Here is a 20,404-nt window from a genome sequence, read left to right on the forward strand (position 1 = left end):
ATAATGTAGGGCCCCTGTTCCCAGGAAACTATAGGCCCATAAGCCTCACATCGGTCTTGGGGAAAATCCTTGAAACAATTATCAAGAAGCACATCTGTGAGGGGCCAGCAGGGGAGATCATGCCCAGGGGAAATCAACATGGGTTCATCAAAGGCAGGTCCTACCAGACCAACCTGATGGCCTTTTATGACCAGGTAACTAAATCCCTGGATGATGTTGTCGCTGTGGACATAGTCTTTCTGGACTTTAAGAAGGCCTTTGACACTGTCTCTCACCCCATTCTCATTAATACACTGAGTGACTGTGGCATTGATCCGTACACAGTTGGGTGGGTCAAAAATTGGCTGATGGGGCACACCTAGAGAGTGGTGGTGGAGGGTCGTACTTGACCTGGCGGGATGTAAACAGTGGGGTCTCTCAGGGCTCAGTCTTGGGGCCTACACTGTTCAACATCTTCATCAGCGACTTGGACAAGGGGGTGGAAAACACGTTGTCCAAGTTTGCCAATGACACCAAGATGTGGAGAGAGGTAGGCACACTTAAAGGGAGAGAGAGGCTGCAATTAGACTTAGACTACAGAAGTGGGCAGATGGTAATAGGATGGACTTCAGTGTAGATAAATGCAGGGTGCTGCACCTGGGGAGAAAGAATCCAAAGCATACATACAAGCTGGGGAGCTCCCCCCTTGTGAGCACAGAGGTGGAAAGGGATCTTGGAGTCATTACTGACTCCAAGATGAACATGAGCCGCCAATGCCAGACCACAGCCAGCAAAGCCAACTGCACCTTGTCATGCTTCCAAACATGTGTCTCAAGCCAGTCCAGAGAGGTGATACTCTCCCTCTACGCAACATTGGTGCGGCTTCAATTGGAGTACTGCATCCAGTTCTGGGCACTGCACTTTAAGAAGGATGTGGCCTGCCTTGAGAGGGTTCAGAGGAGGGCCACCTGCTTGGCTGGAGGGCAACAGCACAGGCCCTATGAGGAAAGGGTGAGGGACCTGAACCTGTTCAACCTCAGCAAGCGGAGGCTGAGGGGGTATTTGGTGGCTGCCTACAAACTCATTAGGTGACATCAGCAGCAAATAGGAAGGGTTCTATTCCCCCCCAGCAACACCTGGGGTGACAAGGAATAATGGCCAGAAGCTGCTGGAGAATAGCTTCAGGTTAAAGATTAGGAGGCACTATTTCACTGTCAGGGTAGCTAGGATCTGGAACCAACTTCCTAGGGAAGTGGTCCTCGCTCCTACCTTGGGTAAATTCAGAAAGAGGTTGGATGAACACCTGTTTGGGGTAGTGTGATCCCAGCTTGTGCTCCAACCAGTGGTGGGGGCTTAGACTAGATGATTTATTCAGGTCTCTTCTGAACCCTAACTACTATGAAACTATGAGACACTACACTTCCAAAATATTTTTAATAGCAATAATGATAAAAATCAATTCTGTACAAAATAGTATGTTCGAAACTATTATACAAAGATTTTTTGGGGGTTTTTTTTAGAGGCTTCCTGATTATATGTGAACAACCATAGTACTGTATAACACATCTCAGGAGTTAATAGATTTTATTTTCTTGTTTTAAGTAGATGGGCAATGTAAAGCAAAAGGAAAATTTGTCATAATCTCATCTTAAATCCTTGTGGCTTTTTATTAAAAAAAAAAATACTTTTGTAGTCTACTAACCCTGCATGAAAGTATTGCGACTTCACTACTTATAGGTATTATTGGCTATTAAAGCAGAGAATGGATCAAGGAACAGATTTTTGCCCTGGAATACCCCAAAGAGGTACTTATTACAGAGCTTTTACAAGCAGTAAAGATGCATACAAAAAGTAACTTAAAATAGCACTGTCTGTGGTAGCTGCTTTGCCCCTCCTTCGTGTTTAGGACATGATTTTCTAATCTCAATGCATTTTAGATAAAGCATTGATAGATACCTTAGAAATTCCTTAGATGGATAAATGAATAAGTCTTTTTGTTTTCAAAGTCTTTTAATATTTCTGAAACACTATAAGGACAGATACTGGATTTACATATTAGTTACTCTAAAGATCAGTGTTCTGGAAAAGCTGGAGAGCCAGAATCATTATCTTATTCATGAGGAATAATTGGTATGTCATGGAGATAACTTGGATTTCCACAAAATCTCCATTCTAAAACTACTTAAATGTCTAAGCAGAACAAAATATAGCTCGATTTCAATAACTTTCTTTGTTATATTTACAGTTCATATGCCCAGTGACTTTTTATGGAAATAGCTCTCCAGTAAGTTTTAAAAAGAGCATGTATGCTTTAAAAATATTCCATCATTTCTTTCTATCATTCTTCATACTCCCTACAGCAGGTCATTCTCTTCTCACCAAGTATCATCTTTAATTTCCATCTGGGGGATAGGCATAACTGCAGATCAAGGATTTGAAAGTTTTGAAATGTTTAGAATAAAAAAAAATATGATATTTTTTCCTTCAAGAGTTTCTTCAAATGTCAATGCATTTCTGTTAGCAATGAAACACTTGTCCTCTTGATGGGGATATTTTTCTGCAAATGGACTGGAAACAAAATATTGCTGAGGAAGGGGATATTTCACACAAAAGTGCTACCTAATTACCTTTGTTTTACCTGTTTAATCTTAAAATGTCTAAGGAAACTGTATAAGGAAAAGACATTGGAAGATCATATGGTTTCTTTCTCTGACCTTTACACATATAACAGTTAACATGAGTGAAGAGGAGGGGACAGTGAATCTAGTAATTATTGCTGCATTTTTTATTGAATTGATAAATGCACCAGTATTTTTAGATGTATTGATACTTACCTGTGAAATCCTAACCCCAGATTGGTCTAATATATTTTTACTTGCCTAATTAAGTTCTGGTCTTGTGAAATGAAGAATGCCTGAAACTCCCTGCAGCCTCAGTTTTGCTATGTGCTTTATGCAGGCAAACCCACTGTTCCTTAGAAAAACCAAAGGAATTCAACACAGTGTCACATGCATGGTGGTAATTTGCCTGCCTGTACTTCACTGCAGGATTAGAAAATGTAGTATTAGTGGGAACTGAAGGCAATAAACAAATAAAATAAATATATAACCAAATACATAAGTGAAAAAGGTAAACCAACAGTGCCATATGATGTTAAGAAATATAGCTTCACGTTATATTGAATTATACAATACATTTTATAAATTCAAATCACTGCCTTCCCCATCCCATTGTGTATATGCACGTTAGTATGATTTCTATTGGCATTATCATATATTAGTTTATTCCACAGTAAAAACTTGGTTTTTTATTCAGTGTTCAATGAATTATTGGCAAAGTGAGGTAACCATCAAACTTCTTATCATATTAATTGAAGGACAAAATGTAGTTTTGCTTTAAAAGACAATATAATCTTTCTCTGATCTCAAAAAGTTCAGTGTAGATGGGGTTTTTTTTCTTTTGTTGACTGTTAGATTTCCCTGAGGTCATTCATTAAATAACAATATATTTTAGATTTTTTTAAATCATATTTTAACCATTCAATATTTTTCTTTTGTCCACAAACTGCTGGCAGTGAAGTCATCCTTAATTAACCTTTCTTCTTTTTTATTTAATGAATAAAAATGAACAAAAGGATGGAGTCTTCCCACAAGATAATCCAGCAAAGGCACTAAAGAGCAGTCAGTGTCATGAAAACTTTGCACCTCTTTGCAGACTTTACTAATAAATCTCATTAGATCTGGAGGGAATGTTCAGGACTGATGAGATATTTTAATTTCCAGTCCATATGAATTCACTCCTTGCTTCCTCTATTGATTTTTCCAAATAATTCTAGTGTTGATCTTGTGAAGTATTATCAAGAAACAGAGTCAGTCCACAAGTTCATATTGGTTAGGTTTCTGAACAGTCACCAGAGTCTAGTAATGTATGATTACTATTGACTCCAATCAGATTAAAACTAGTGATTAGAGATTAAATCATCAATTCCATTATCTAAATAGCAATTTATCCAGTTACTCTCTCTGTCCACTTGTATATCTGAAAACAAACAAATAAATACTTTGCTGGGAATTTTATAGATATCTCTTTCCTACAGCCCTAGAAATGACTGAACTACTTGCTAACTGGCTTGTTTTCTTGTTTTGAAACCCTCATCTTCTCCAAGAAATATTTCTTTTCTTTCCTCTACTTGGGAATCTTGTCTCAATCTCTAGCACCCTCTGGTAGCTACTTTAAAATAGATGCCATGACTCTGGAAGAAGTCATGAAAAAAACTGACCATGAAGAAAAGGAAGTGACTATGAAGTTATATATACCTATATCTAAGATAGAGGAAGAGAATAGTAAGATATTAAGAAGATGATTTTATAACCTCGCATGGTTCAAAGAACTTTCCTGAATTCTGTGAGGGAGAAGTAGGCTTAAAGAGCTATCTGAAAACATCCACAATCATGACATACAAAAAACTAGAACTCTTGGTTCCAAAATGATACCTTTTATACACAGTCATGTAGTCTTCATGATGCTGTAGTCCATGCCAAAAATAACCATGCGTGGAAGAAATAAATATTGTGCTTTTATGCTGGGGTATTCTATTTTCTCCCCAATCTACCCTTAATTGCTCCTGAGAATTACTAAGCATCTCCCATCTAACACTCTCCAAAGTGACTGCATTTCATTAGTAGAAGTGATGTTTTGAATTCTTTCAAGAAGAAAAGAACATAATTTGTGATTGCACTGAATTATTGTTGAGTACCTAGTAAGGTTATATAACTCTACATATAGCATTTTAAGAATTGTACTGTGCAGAGAATTAGAAAGACAGGTTTTGAATTTAAAATATAGGAGTCTAGTTCTGAAATTATATAAATATGCTCAAGTAAGATTACATTCAATGTTTTGGTTGGACCTTAACACCCAATGAATATTTTCCCTGAGTAAATAATTAAATATAAACATTGTTTGGACAAATTCTCATTGTCTATTACTTTTCCCAATCTCAGTCCTGGGTAATCCATCTTAATTATGATGAAAAGAAGCCCAAATGACTAACTGATAACATGTTTAATGAAATTTTAAATTTTTTACCGAAAAAAAAAATCCCGACCCACATTTTATGAAAACATACTGTTTTTTTCAGCTTCCCTTCAGCAGTAAATCTGGACACAGATCTTTGTTTGTTTGGATTTTGTTTGTTTCTTATTGTTTGTTTGTTTTTTACTGAGGTATAAAATTTGCCATTTAGTACCTGCAAACATTTTGAAAAATCTTACAGATTTTTTTCTAGTTTCCCTACTGTTTTAAATTACCACCAGTATAAAATATACAGCTACATTTACAATTCATTCATCTTCCATGTAGTATTGAAGACTTTGACTAAAATATAATATTTCTTTTTTACACATTTGTCCCTGGAACTCTTAGGAATAAGCCAGTGGACTATGATTCTGGAAACCTGTTTACTTTCTAGCTTTGCCTCAGGCTGTATGTCCTTGAGCAAGACATTTATTCTCTCTATGCCTCCATTCTTTTATCTCGTTTATTTAAACTGTAAACTTTATAGGGCAGAGATTAATCTTGTAAGTGTTTGCTACATAACTCAAATCAGTTGAGCTCAATTTTGGTCCTAGACTTTACTACCACATTAACTATAAGTTTTACTTAGCCCCTTTCAGCATTTCTGTTCATTGGTGAATTGAATTACTTTCCTTACATACACCAAAGTAATAAGATAGTAACACTTATGGGTAAAGGAGGGCAGGAAAAGTTCAATGCAGTCTTTTATCTACAGAATTTTATGAAACTACCTTCTTTCTGATGGAAAGTTCTCTACCATACTTTACTGATCTCCAGATCAAGCACATTTCTGCATAACTTGCATGTATTGTAGATTTTTTGCATGTCTTTAAACTTGCTGTCACTTCTACCCTCACAATCTCAGAGATGGGGAGGTTTTATATGGGTAAAAAAAAATCCATGTCCTCTTTAGCTATTGATTGTGTCTACTTCAGGTGAGCACTTAGGCTTGTTCTGGACTTGAGGTGTAGGCTTTTTAGCTAGACATGAGAATGTGGTGGAAAGCTATTGGCTCCTTTGCAATATAAACCCTTTTTCTTTCCTCAGGCATCATTCTACATTGGAAGCAAAGGATCTCTCTCCTCTCCTTCCCTCACCTTAGATGAAAATAGATTGGGTTTCTGAAGCCATCCTTCTGTTCACCTTTTTGTGTCAGTGAATAAATCTTCCCATCACTGACATTTGTTTGGGAAGGTAGGATTTATTTTATCCAGCCCTCAAGATCTTAGGGACATGGTAGGTAGTTTAAACTGTAAAATGCAGTTTGAGACAAGTTGTTCAGTGCTTAGTACAGGTGATTATTCACGAGAGAGGCCTAATTCTATGATAAACCAGGATTGAAAGCAGATTGACAGAAGGTAATTTCTACAAAAAATAAGGACTGCTATCCTGAATGAAAGAAAGAGTAGGACCATGAGCCTGAATTTTGTAAAGCACAGGTAAATTTCCTGAAGTATTTGGTCTTCAAGGCAGAGGGAGAAGTTGTATTGTGGGAATGGAGATATTTCTTTCTGTTCTTCATCAGAAGAATTGAAAGATTTTGGTTTTATCCTAAAAGAAACCAGGAGTATATTTTAAAGTATAGAAATATTCCAAGTTCTTTCTGGGAACAAATTAATGTTGTGGAGGAGTAAGGGTTAAAGGTAGCTCTCTTCCTGCTGCTATAAATTATGGAAAGAATAATGACCTATACTGAACAAGTTACTGTCTGGTAATTCCCAATTGCATTCATGTTGTGATTTAATTGAACTGCATTTTTAAAATATACACAGGAAAGAAGAAGATGTGTCATGTAGGATAGATGATTATTTGGTATACATTTTAAAGAATACATCATTTTCAAGTTTTAAATTATAAGGTATATCACTTCAAATAAGTGAAATTCAAACCTTTCTAAAACTTATAGCGTCACATGTCATGTACCAATTTCATGTTTTGGAAAAAGGAAAAGAGGGGGAAAAAAAAGAAAACCAAAATCTATGTTTTTTCCTTTTTTCACTTGACATCCAGACCAAAAGTATAATAAATAGATCTACTCGGACTGTACATAATATAAGGATCATTTTAAATTCTGTTTCAGAAAAATTATAAATTTATGAATTGACATTAGTTGTTCTGTCTACCTACCTGTAAAACCAAATTTCTAATATAGAATTTAGAAATAGGGAAAACAATATCATATTGAATAAAATATTTAAAAAAAATAAATGCAAAAGAACTTCAAAAAACTACCTAGCCATTTTAGACTTAGATTATTTTAATATGGATTCCATGGCTGGGAGTAAATTCTCTGCTCTGTGAGGGATCAAGGAGCCTTCACTTTCCAATGGTGTAAAATGTCATTTTTCTTCAATGTAGGAGGTATAAAACTTTGGGGGGTTTTGGTTAAAGCTGATATTTAGTTAGATAAAGTGTTGGCCCAGATTGAATCTTGTCAATCATAGTCTTTGGGCAAGAGTAATTATGGAGATTAAATTCAACATTTTGGGATTAAGGAAGAAACATTCCTTTGGCCGATTAAATTTTAAGAACTGGCAGCTCTCTGAAACTATTAAAGGTTTAGAACATTGGAATAAATCTTAGGAAAATATTAGTGGGCAGGAGATGAGGTAATAGGTGATAAAACAACTGTGACATGTCATGCAATTTATCACGTGCCTTTCCAATTTATGGCATGGCATTATCTCCAGATATAAATTACAATGTGATCTTCTTTTAAAAAAATAAAGGGAAAAAAAGAAAAGAAAACCACATTTATGTTTCCTCCTTTTTACTTGACATCCAAACTAAAAGTATGATAGGCAGATGTACTCAGACTGTACATAATATAAGGTTCTTTCTAACTATAAAAGGATAACATTTTGCATTTTCTATGATTTTAGCAGATAACTGTAGCATACAGTATATCTTTTAAAAGAATGGGCCATATTTCCTCAAGTTCCTTGCTTGTTATTTTAACTAGAGGTGATTTTCTTAAAAATTTTCAGGTCACTTCATTCTGTGAGTCATTCTGCTGTGTTTAATCCCTGTGCAGATTTCCATTTCCATGGTATCATCCCTATAGCAATTGCATTTACTCTTAATAGGAATTTCTTTTGTCATTCATTTAAATTCAAGGGACCATTCAGGTCATCTAGCACGAATATTTCTGGATCACTAAAAATGTCATTACTCATAATGATATTCAGTCTCTTTTTTCCCCCTCTCTCTAAAGGAATAGTATGGGATACTGCTATAACATATGTAACACATTCCTACTTTCCTTGCCACCTTCCAGCAGGTGTCATTTCTTATGCCAGATATCAGCATGATAGTTGGGGGGCAGACACTCTGAAAATAACTTTTTTGCTGAATAACTTTTAATGTGAGTTTTTTGTGCCTATTTAAACTATCCCAAGATATACTACCCATTCCTCCAAGATGGATTATCCATTCCTCCCCATATTAGTATTGCTTTTCTATTCAATACTTATCTGTGTTGATTTAGGAGATACTAAATGGACAGCCATAGTGCTAGCTAAGTGAATAATGCATATTTTATTTTCTTCAATAGATTGATGTTTTCCTCATTTGAATTTATTCATTAATGTATTCAATTAAGAAATCTTGGTCTTCTCATATCAAAAGCTAAAACACTATGATTAAATATCTAGATTGCTAGCTGAATACTTAAGGGTTGTTTGTTCTTTTGCTATGATTTATATAATAAATCAACACAAAACATTTTACTAAGATACATAAACCATTCAGTCAGAGAAAATAAATAATACTATATGACAAGCAAAGCTAACAAAGTTATGAACTGTAAATTTAACACTCAAAAATTCAGTTCAAATTGCTTTTATTAAATCCCATATTTGTTCACATACCCCTTGCACCTTGCTTCCAAAATTGGGTTTAATGTCTTAAGTGGAGAAGAGTTTTTTTTTCTGGCCAGAACAGAAGCAGTGACATTTCTGTTGAAGCAGTGCTGAGTGAGTCAATTGACTTCATGCCTCATTAGAATCTACTTGATTCCTCTTAATTGCTCTTCACAAAGCAGGTGCTAATGCCCTACTTACCTTGTCAATGGCCTTGTTTTTCCACTAATCAAGCTATTCTTCCTGCAGCAATTTTGGTGAAAAATTTGCAGTTTGTCTCTCCCCTCTTCACAGCCCTGTAGACTATATTTAACTCTTTCCAAAGTCCTTGATCTATTTCTGATACATGTCCAGACATGGAGGCATGGTCAGTTTGTGGTGCCACAAACTCCACACTTGGAACATTAAAACATGCCCCACATTGCAAATTTGCAGTGTGGGGGCAAAATTTGCCACCAGGATTTCCCAGTAGCAAAACACCTCCCAAAAAACAAACAAAAAAAAACCACAAGAAAAAAAAAAAAGCAGCACAGAGCATGGAAAAATAGCATGTGCTGGAACAAAGGCTTGGTCCTCCAGTATGACACTCTGGCTTCTAGCCAGATCATTTTTACTTCTCCATTTGTGCCACTGCTGCTTCAGCACACTGGGAGCCGGGAAGAGCTGTGCAAGGGCAGTATACCCAAAGTAAGACAATGTCTCCTGCAACAAAGTGCGTGTGAAGGGGAATGCAATAAGGCACAAAGTAGCAGCATAATTTCATGCTGCTACTGTTTGAGCCACTGAAAGTACATGCCCCTGAATGTCTGGACTTGGCATGGGAATCTCATCTTCAGCAACAGCTACAGTTTCAAATTTTGGCAGAGCAATCAAAAGCTTCTGAAAATTCAGCCATGAAAGAGTTAAACAAGTATTTTCCCCCTCCCCCACCCTAAAGTATGAAAGAGAAGGTGATCATGCTTAAGATTGGGCTTTGTCCCTGCTGTCCGTGGTCATAACTCTGAAAAAATATTTTTTTTTCTTCATTCTGCCTTCCACACAATGAGATGGTTGTCTTATTTGGGGGTATGGAGTATGCAAGAAAATATGGTACTTAATATGCAGTCTGTTGTGTATATGTACTAATAAATAAGGAGTTTTTGAGTTTATAGAAAAGTGAACACCAGTGTGTCGTGCGAATGAGGTAATTATACAAATAGATAATTTGGTGAGTCTATACATTTCCTTTAAAGGGTTAGTTCCATGTTATTTTCCATTTTTTAATTTCAATTGTGAAAGACTGGTGTAAACCCCTTATGAAGCTCCCTCCCCTCCCTTTCCTCCTCTCATCCTGAAGACAGCACTAGAACTTGGGGTGGGAGAGCTAGAGGAGAGAGGGTGCAGACACAGCCAGCTCCAAGGTTGAGCTCAACCCTACCCACCCTCTGGGACCCAACAGAGAATGTCTCTTGAGTTGGGGGGATTACTGTAGCTTATGGTGCTTCCTATGAAGTACCATGACTTATGGAACAGAACTGCATGTGCGTCAACACTAGGGGTATGTGAAATGGGCCCTATTTGATTTGGATTCTCATTTGACCCAAATCAGGAGCAGTGATTTGATTAATTGATTTGGATCACTGTCCCCGGTTTGATTCAACTGAATCCATATCTAAAGATTTGATGTTGATTCAGAGAATCAGTGATTCGGCCATAGACACAGATTTAAATCTTCTTTTCTACATACCTCAAGGTACCAGGCATGGCTCATGAACTCTGTGATGGTGGGGTGGAGCATGGGGGGGCCCCCTGTCTGCTAGGTGGTGAACCCAGAAGTGGATTGGAAATACTGATCTACTTCCAAGTCTGCCCCCTCAGACCCAGTCGCCAAGCTGGGGAGGAACAGGGGGGCACCCCGTTGGGCTCTCTGGTGGACCCAGAAGTGGACCAGAAGCACTTCTGGTGCTGAGTCCACTGAGGAGCACCCCACGCTCCTGTGGGATGCTCCATCCACCCCAGCATCACAGCATTCATGAGCTGCCTGCTACCTAGAGGTATGTAGAAAAAACATTTAAAGCTGTGTCTGTCTGAATCACCAAATCTTTCCAAAACTTTCTGAATCAATTTGGAGGGTTCCAGTTCGATTCAGAGAGATTAAAGGGTCCTCTGATTCAATTCAGATTCAGAGATTCGGCCACTGAATCGGGCCCAATCTCTGCCAAATCAAATCAGGGACTGAAGCTTCGCGCAGCCCTAGTCAGCATCCTTTATGTCTACAAAATCCCTTCCTAATCCTTACTATCAAAATACCTTTGTATTTAACTAAGTTCTTATGTGTTATCCCATACAAAAAACATGAGATCACTAGTTAGGCAAGGCTTATAAAATCTCTCTCTCAAAAAAGGAAATAATCTCATCTCAAATTCCAAGAGCTGATAATTACACACAGCACATTAAATCAAGTTCACTTGGGGAAAGGTTTCCTTAATTAATTAATTTAATTAGGAATATGGCAGAAGAGGGAGATATGGTTATCAGGAGATAATCATACCTTTGGGACTCTGGATTGCAAAGATCAGTTTTGTTTGCTTTTGTATGAGTGTGGCATAACCACCTCCATGAAATTTTGAGAAGTGACTCCTGGCTCCCACCAAACCTTACCAAGGCTGTTTTTTAATTTACTTAGCTGGTTCCCTTACTAACAGCTGAAATGAAATATACAACTTGTGCACTGTAGCCTGTTCAAAATCAAAGCCTACTAGTTTAACTTTAAGGTGTATAACTGTTCTGACAAAAGAATGCATCACGTTAGATACCAGAAAAATTGTTATTCATTGATTAAATTATCATATAATTTATAAATAAATTAATATATAAATGTGGTATTGTATAAATTTATTAATTTTTATTGAATAAATTATATGGCTAAATGTACTTAATCAGTTAAAATGTCCAAATGTAGGAAAAAATCTTCATATAAATGATTTAATGAAAACTGCAATATTCATCAAGTTACTTATTTGATTAATAATATTCCATTGTGTTTGGAAAATAATTGGAGGAACTGTTTCTAAATCTGCTCAGTAGTATCTCATAATTATGTTCTATTTGCACTAAATGGTTAAGATGAAAGTATTCTGCATTTACTATATATTTATTGGAGAATGGAAGATGAGTTTAGAATTTCCCTAATTTTAAACTCTGTTTTAACAGCCACAGAATCCATAATGATATTTTAAAATGCCTCATTATTGGGCATATCTACATGAGAAACTTACTGTGCATTGGCCTAATAACACTACACAGTAGTGTGTCACGGCAAAAACCATGTTAATAGCCTACTGCGTAGTGTTATTAGACTAATGAGCAGTAAGCATCACTAAAAAAACATTCTTTGGCACTACTGTGCAATAACTTTAAGTACTGTGCATTTAGCTAATAATTTATTAAGGAAGTACTAAACTACATGCTCAGTATCTAAGGTGCATTAATGAACATGTAGATGTACCCATTAAGTACCAAAATCACACATAAAAATATTTATTATTTTTGTTTCCTTAAAATCAGAACCTCTATGTCCTGAATGGAAACCCACAATCAAACCAGTTCAGAATAACAGAATTACAAATGGTGGATGGAAATGTCCTCTTACTCTCATTGCATATTCTCTTTGGCCTTATTGTCATTGCAGTAAAATTATCTTCCACAAAACTACTCAAATCTATTAGAGTCCTAGCAAAGATCCCCATACTAGACACTCACTAGCCATTATACTTTGGCCCCGTTAGCATAAATAGGATCCAGAACTATTTCACCTTTGCCTGTCTGGAACACTTCATCTGTACTGACTTTTTGTCTGTTGTCACTTTGAAATTTCACATTCCAGCTGCCTCTAGCCCTTAACTCTTGCCTCTTAACTACCTTTTCTCCCCATTGGTCAGTGTCCTAGCACATCTTTTTTCCAGAGTTCCACTGTTGTGATGACTCTAGCTTACAGTTCACTTCTTCAGCATTTCCTCATCTTTTTTTTCCCATGAAACAGTAGAAGCAAACAGAAATGCCAGCTTTGTCTTAGTTCTGGAAACCTTCCACTCTTTACTATTACAAGTATTAGGTAGATGGAAAAAATAAAATAAAATAAAAAAAAATAAAGCACCTATATCCATTTCCTTTCCCCAATTCCTTCTCCTCTCTGGAGTACTGATTAGGGTTAGGTCACAGTCGCATAGGGTCCATTCTCCTTACTTTGAAACCAAAGAATTGTCTTCTCTTCCTCTTCTGTAGCCAGTTTTCTTCTACCTCAGCCCACTCTCCATAAGGGACCCATTCCCCTCTGTTACTTTTGCCTACTAAAGTTACATAAGATTTGATGCTAATATCTGATCTCTTCCTTTGTGATAAGAAACAATCTCTTGAAGTCCAACCCATTCAGAGAAACTGGAGAAAACTAGATACTAGGGCTCTGTGAAGCTTTGGGTGTTGATTCAATTCAGAGGAGATTCAGCTCAATTCGGTGGCTGAATCTCCGAATCTGAATTGAATCAGGGGACCAATTCAAAGCTCTCTGAATCTTCGGAAAAGATTCCGAAAGCTTTGGTGATTCGGGCAGTCCCTGGTGGCTTCAGCAGGAAGCTGCAGCCACTCTGAGTTAGTAAGTACTAGGGGCAGAGGAGGGGACCATGTGCGGACCCCTGCCAGTCCCTCCAACCCCCCTGCTCCCCCAGCCCCCCTGATCTGTCCCCGTTCCCCCAGTCCCCCCATGGCTGCCCCTCCTGGCCCTAGCTTGGTACTTAAACCCCCACCCCCCGTGTTCACAAGGTGCTGCCAGGTGGGGAAGGGTGATCCCTGCTGCTCCACACTGCCTCATGCTACATGGGAGCTCTGCATGAGCCCCCTGACCCCACCTTGCTCCCCAGTCCCCCCACAGGTGCCCTGCCTGGGCCATCTCCAGAGCTTTAAGAAAAAAAATGTAGAAAAGCCCCAGAACTCACCGCTTCTGCAGTGGCCTCAGGGCTTTAGGGGCTTGTGCAGAGCCCCTCACATGGTGCAGGGCAGCTGTGGGCAGGAGCGGTAAGTCTGGGGGTTTTTTAAAGTAACAGATTATAACAGTTTATATGTATTCCAGAGCAGCAGCTTTCTGCTTCCCCCTTTGAAGAATCTAAAAAGTACACCTGCGTATACTTGAGGATTTATAAGTTATACATAAACAGAATCCCCAGTTTATCACAAATGCCAGAAGAAGAAACCTTTAAAAATCCTTTTACTAAATAAAATACTTTTTTAATATGCTACACCCTCTAATGAAACATGATAGTCTTTTAACATTGCAACAATTTAAAAATGTTGATAAAGACATTATTTTTCTCACATTATTACTTAACATGAATTAGAGAGACTCATCTGGATTATTCCAGTGGACTACGTTCTGGATACACTGAAGGTGCAATGATGGAACAGTTAAAGGATCCTCACATATCTGGAAAGGCAAGCTATTCCTTTACAGTCCTTTAATTAGTAAGGTGATAACATGCAACCAATAAACTCCATCAATAAGATCTTATTTTCATAATACTGTTTTTAACTCTCAATACTCGGAAGTTAAGCCTGCCAGAGCCTCAGTAAGATCTCTACTGCAGATTTCTGACATTGGCCAAAATAGTACTGAATAGGTATTGTCATTTTGAAAAGTCAATGTGAATTCTTACTATATACCTAACCATTGAAATTCATTTTCTCATTTTTTCCACTCTCTAGATGATAACTAAATGCTTGTCTACAGAACTGCAGAAAACCAGAAGATACAGGGAATGGCATCCAAGTACCATGAAATTACAATCTTCAGAGCATATCAGTAATAGGCTAATTCAGTATAATTTCTCTCTCTAGTTATAATCTTGGTCATGACAATGAGATGTCAAAATTGTAATGCCCAATATATTTTGTGATTTATGTTATTTTGTTATAGTACTTTGACCTTTTTAATGTACTGTATTTTGCTTCACTGGCCACTCTACCCTTCTTGATAAGATAGTAAATCCCCTAGCAAGAAAGAAACCACACTGAAAGGTATTTGTACTGGTAATTTTACATGAGAATATTTGTGTTTGTGTGTGTGTGTGTGTGTGTGGTCCTGAATTTAAGTTACAAGTCATTATTTTGTTACTGGATCCAGAAAAGGCATCTTTAGCACTATTTCCTCCTATTTCACATTACTTTTCTAACTGGCTTAAATAATGTGAAACCTATACAGAATTTTCAAAATGGAAATATTTTCAAAAATATAATTTTTGGGTGTGTCTTTATTCCCATAAGTAAAATTTTAATCATATGATAATTCCAGTGTAGTCCATAGGTCATAATATTATGTCTGTGACCAAGAAGCCACAGAACAGGGATTGCAAACAGGGGAAGCAGTTTGCAGGCAGTTGGTGAAGGCAAGAGCAGGAAGGAGGAGAGAAGGAGGAGAGAAGCCAGGCACCAGATCCTGCCCAGGAAAGCGAAATGACGCAGCTGCCTGTACCTTTGGTTTTGCTGAGTGTTTGTTTGGTGTGCTGTGTGTGTTTGGGGAGTGTGCTCTGAGAAGCTGGGCATGATTGCTGACTGCTGAGTGATTGCTGATTGTTGTGGGATTGCTGACTGCTGTGTGATTGCTGCCTGGGCCTAACAAAGGAGCTAAGTCAGCACAGGCCTAGAAGGGTATTGAAGGAGACTCCTCAGGTGACCAGGGAACCAGTGAACACAGACTGCAAATGGGGGAAGCAGTTTACAGGCAGTTCACAGGCCAGTTGCTAGGCCAGTTCATGGGTAGTAGGATAGCCTATTATGACACAATGGTGGGGATGTGTTGTACCCCGTGGCTTCCTGCCTTTGCAGGAAAAGGAGTACTGCATCCAGTTCATCCATCACAGCTGGAGTACTGCATCCAGTTCTGGGTGCCACACTTCAACAAGGAAGTAGAAAAGCTTGAGAGAGTCTAGAGAAGAGCCACCTATATGATCAGAGACTTGCAAAGCAAGCCATACAAAGAAAGGCTGAGGGACTTGGGTCTCTTTAGCCTAAAAAAGAGAAGGCTGAGAGGTGACTTGGTAGCAGCTTACTGCTCTATCAGGGGAATATATCACCAAGGCACCCTTGGGAAAAACCAGGAGTAATGGCCACAAACTCCTTCAAGACCATTTCAGGCTTAACACTAGGAAGAACTTCTTCACAATTAGGGTGTCCAGACTGTGGAATAAACTACCTCCAGAGGTGGTGCAATCACCTACCCTGGAAATCTTCAAGAGGAGACTGGACGGTCACCTTGCTGGGGTCACCTGACCCCAGTTGTCTTTCTTGCCTAGTTCAGAGGGGCTGGACTTGATGCTTGTGCAAAGTCCCTTCCAGCCCCTTACAATCTATGAATCTATGAATCTATTATGGCAGGTATCACCAGGTGGCACTGTTATATACAGAGTTAATCTACACATGTGCCCTACTACACAATTGGTACTGTGCAGTCATTTAGTACTTGCTTTAGTACATGCAGTCCTGGTGCCACATGGGTCATTTCTGACCCTCCTGCACAGTAGCAACAGCAACATGGTTCATCTCCACCAACGCTATGTCGCTGTAATGATAAGCTATGTTGTCATAGCTCATGACTACAGTGACATAACATTTTGTGTAAATGAGCCCACAGGCCCCCAAGAGGTGAGCAAATGTTTGCATTTGGCAAGACATTTAGTGATGATGTTAGATTTGGGTTATGGAAACATGATGTGAATTCAGCAATAGAAAAGAGGAAGCTCTGTGGAGAATAGGGGGCTTGTTATCTGCTTTAGACTATGATTGAAGTATATCCTGGTGGCAGAGTTGCTTTACGGGTACTGGTCAGAAATTCCTAGGGAAGAAGTTCCCCTGTATGCTGTTTGACTATCTCATTTTGGGACAGGTTTGTACATATAAATAAAATAGTCTGTGTCATGATTTTCTCCACTATGGACAAACCCATCTGAAAGGCCCTCATATCTGTGACTGTTGATGGAAAGGTGCCATTGGTATTGGAATAGAATACTTGTTTTAGAATGCAACAATACGCATGTTGGAAAAAATGGAATAGAATTTAATACAATAATTATTATTGCATTCTAAAACAAGGATTCTGTTTCAGTTCCAATTATAATATCCAATATAAATATAAATATTGTTGCACTCTAAAACAAGCATTTTATTCTGGAAATAAGGTAAATACAAATGAAATTTAGCCTAAAGACGCTATCCCAAGTCCCATACTGTATGGAAAGTAATTGACTTGCTCATATATATATTAATGAATGTTGTTCAAATAGCTAAGTGCCATCACTACTCCACATTCCTGAAGTCATATAGCACACAGTACAAAAGTTTATGACAGCTGTTGGATATGGCCTCCAAAGTTACCAGATGCCAGATTCTAATTCAAAGCTTTACTATTTACTGACGGTGATGCTTGATAATGCAGTTGGAACAATTTCTATGACTAACCCCTTGGTATGTAAAATAGAGCTATACAGTGTAGCTACATTGCAAGTTCATAAATGTCCACCTCTGAAAACCCAAATTCAATACACTGTAGCCTAAAGGGACTGTCTACAAGCAGCAGTATGTTCTGGATACACTGAGGTTGCTATGATGGAAGGGTGAGTTATTCTATCATGGTGCCCATAAGAGAGAGATATTTTAGATATGCTTATCAAAATGAATTGGCTTAGTGCGTTACTGTGCCCCAGGTGATGTACATAAGCATCACTCTGCTGACCTCAGTGGAGATATGCCCATTTACACCAGCTGAAGACAACCCTTGAATTGTATAGCATAAGCCTTTATAGAATCCATCTCAAGTGTCTGAGTATATGTATTTTGCCATGTTGATGACTCTAATGCTCTACTTCACTAATAGTGCTTTTTACTTCTGGGATTCTTTCTAGCAGCTGCAGATACTTAACATCTGCTGATAGGACTAAAAGGCAGGAGGCTGATGACAGTGAAGATTTGCTGATAGCACCACTGCTGTAAATTGGCATTTGTTAGCAGATTTGTACAAACAGTTCTTTTGGTTTCACAAAGCTACAGTAAAACTTCATTAGTTCAATATTGGATAGTTCAAATTGTTCAATACCTTGAAGTTGTTGTCACTCCCCACCAAAATGATAGGTTTTGTATGCATTATGATATAGATAATTCAAAATACATTTACTTTGAAATTCAAAGCTGTTTTCTGGTCCCTTGGAAAACCTCATTAATTTGAAACATGGGGAACCAAAAAATACTGACTTGGAATACTGGAAATGGGTTGGAAATATATGTATTAATAGTAATTTGCATGTAACCTAGTTGCTATGGGTACATATAGAATTAATTCACCCATGTGTGGAGCTTACTAACTGATAGAATAAAGTGAGGAGTTATCCCAGTGACTAATTAAGTCAATTTAATGGGATATAGCACAAGGAGTTCCTAATGTAGACCAGCAGCAATGATCTAGGGACCCTTTTTCTTCTGCTTAGATCAGTATAAATGTTGAACTGACTGTCCCACCACCCCTTTCCTGATCCCACAAAACCCCCATGGATCCGGCATCCCTGATCCCATGAAACTCCTCATGATCCCACCAAACCCTGATCTTGTCCCCAATCCTGAGTGAGCAGGAGAACATGGAGTGACCAGAGCTCAGGACAGCAAATGCCAGTCACAGGGGAGTCTGCAGGAGTCAGAGATTGGGGTAGCAGCCCCAGCTACATCCATAATTGTGAGTCAGGATCAGCATTTGGTGGAACTGGGAGTGGTTTCATGGGATCACGAATGCTGAGTCTGTGAGGGGGTTTCAGGGAAATGGGTGAGGGGGACAGTTCTGCAATTAGATTGACCTAAGCAGAAGAAAAGGGGGCCCTAGATCATTGCTGTTAGTCTGCATTAGTAACTCCTTGTACTGTATGCCATGAAATTGGCTTATTTAGTAACTGGGATAACTCCTCACGTTGTTCTGTCAGTTAGTAAGGTCTGCACATGGATGAACTAAATCTATATGCACCTATAATAATTTGGAAGCAAATTGTGATTAATACTTTTATTTCAAGCCCATTTCCAGTATTTCAATCAGTATTTTTTGTTTCCCCATGTTTCAAATTCATGGGGTTTTCCAAGGGAGCAGAAAACTGCTTTACATTTCAAAGTAGATGTATTTGCAAGTTACTATTAGTACATTTATTTTAAACCTGTTTATTTCTAAGTTGGTATTTTTTGGTTCCCTGTGTTTTGGATTGATGAGATTTTATTGTATATCTTCCAAATTTTCCCAATTTTTCCCAAATTTTCCCAATTTTTGCATGTCTGTGTTCATCTGGCAAATATGGCCGTGTGTAGATGAAAGGAGGGGCATGTGTGCATGACACTTTAAAGTGCACTAAATGCTTTTGCATCATTTTAATAGTGTCAGTGTTTGCACACCTTCATGACATATTATGCATTAATTCCTGGTGCTGCAGGAAACTCAGTGGCATAAAGCGCCTTAAATGATTTGGAGCACAGCAAACTAAAACTCTTCTGAGGAGGTTTAGTTTGCTGCCGCTACAGCCATGGAGCAAAGCACCAGGCTCCATGCAGCTCCGTGGCTCTGCAGGAAGCCCTGCAGGCAACCTGGCAGCAGCCCAGAAAAGCAGGTTCCGCCCAAGAAAAGCAGTGAGCCTGCTTTTTTTTTCTCCCCTCCTGGAGCCTGCCTGTCTGCCTGAGCTGTGTGGGGGCCTTCACGGCTGCCGTGTCCCCCCAGAACCGCCCAAGCTGAGTGCCTGTGGGTGGGTGCCACCTGGAGGGGAGGGCTCCGCTGCCGCAGAGGGATGTGGCCCAGGGACCACTCCGCTTGCTGGTAGCTCACCTTCCCCTCCCTGCTGCCAAAGTGGCAGGTAAGTGCAGGGCATGTGCACAACATGGGGGTTTAAAGGGCCTAAACTGAAGCAGTTTTAAACCCACCACTTCAATTTAGGGCCCCAAATTCATCTACACATGCCCTAATGGAGGTTAGTGGTGTGATTATAAGATTTGGTGGGGATTTCTGCCCATTCTTAGTTTGGGTTATAGTTACATATTTTAAGTTTGATTAAATTCTATCATTTTAAAGAGTATGTGTGTAAGTGCTGCCTAACTAGGATCTTGCAGTGAGGAGTGTCTACCTTACTCCTACAACAAAGCAAACAACATGAGAACAATGATATATTGTGGAGCCTGTTCATTAAAGAAGAAAAAGTATATTTTTATCATTTAATTAATGCAAAGAGCAGGGAAATATATTTTTGTTTTGGGTCTTCACTTTTAACAGCTTTTGTATGGTCTCACTTTCCTAACTCGGCTATCTATTTGAATATGAATTCCTGGTGTAAAATTAACACCTTAGAAGTCTACATCAATCATAATGAAAGCTACCAAAAATGAAATATAATATTAATTTTGCCCCAGTTTATAAAGAAAAATGTCTTCCAGTAAGAAGAGAATTACATGTT

Source organism: Alligator mississippiensis, chromosome 2 (genome assembly GCF_030867095.1).
Source record: "Alligator mississippiensis isolate rAllMis1 chromosome 2, rAllMis1, whole genome shotgun sequence".
NCBI lineage: Eukaryota > Metazoa > Chordata > Crocodylia > Alligatoridae > Alligator > Alligator mississippiensis.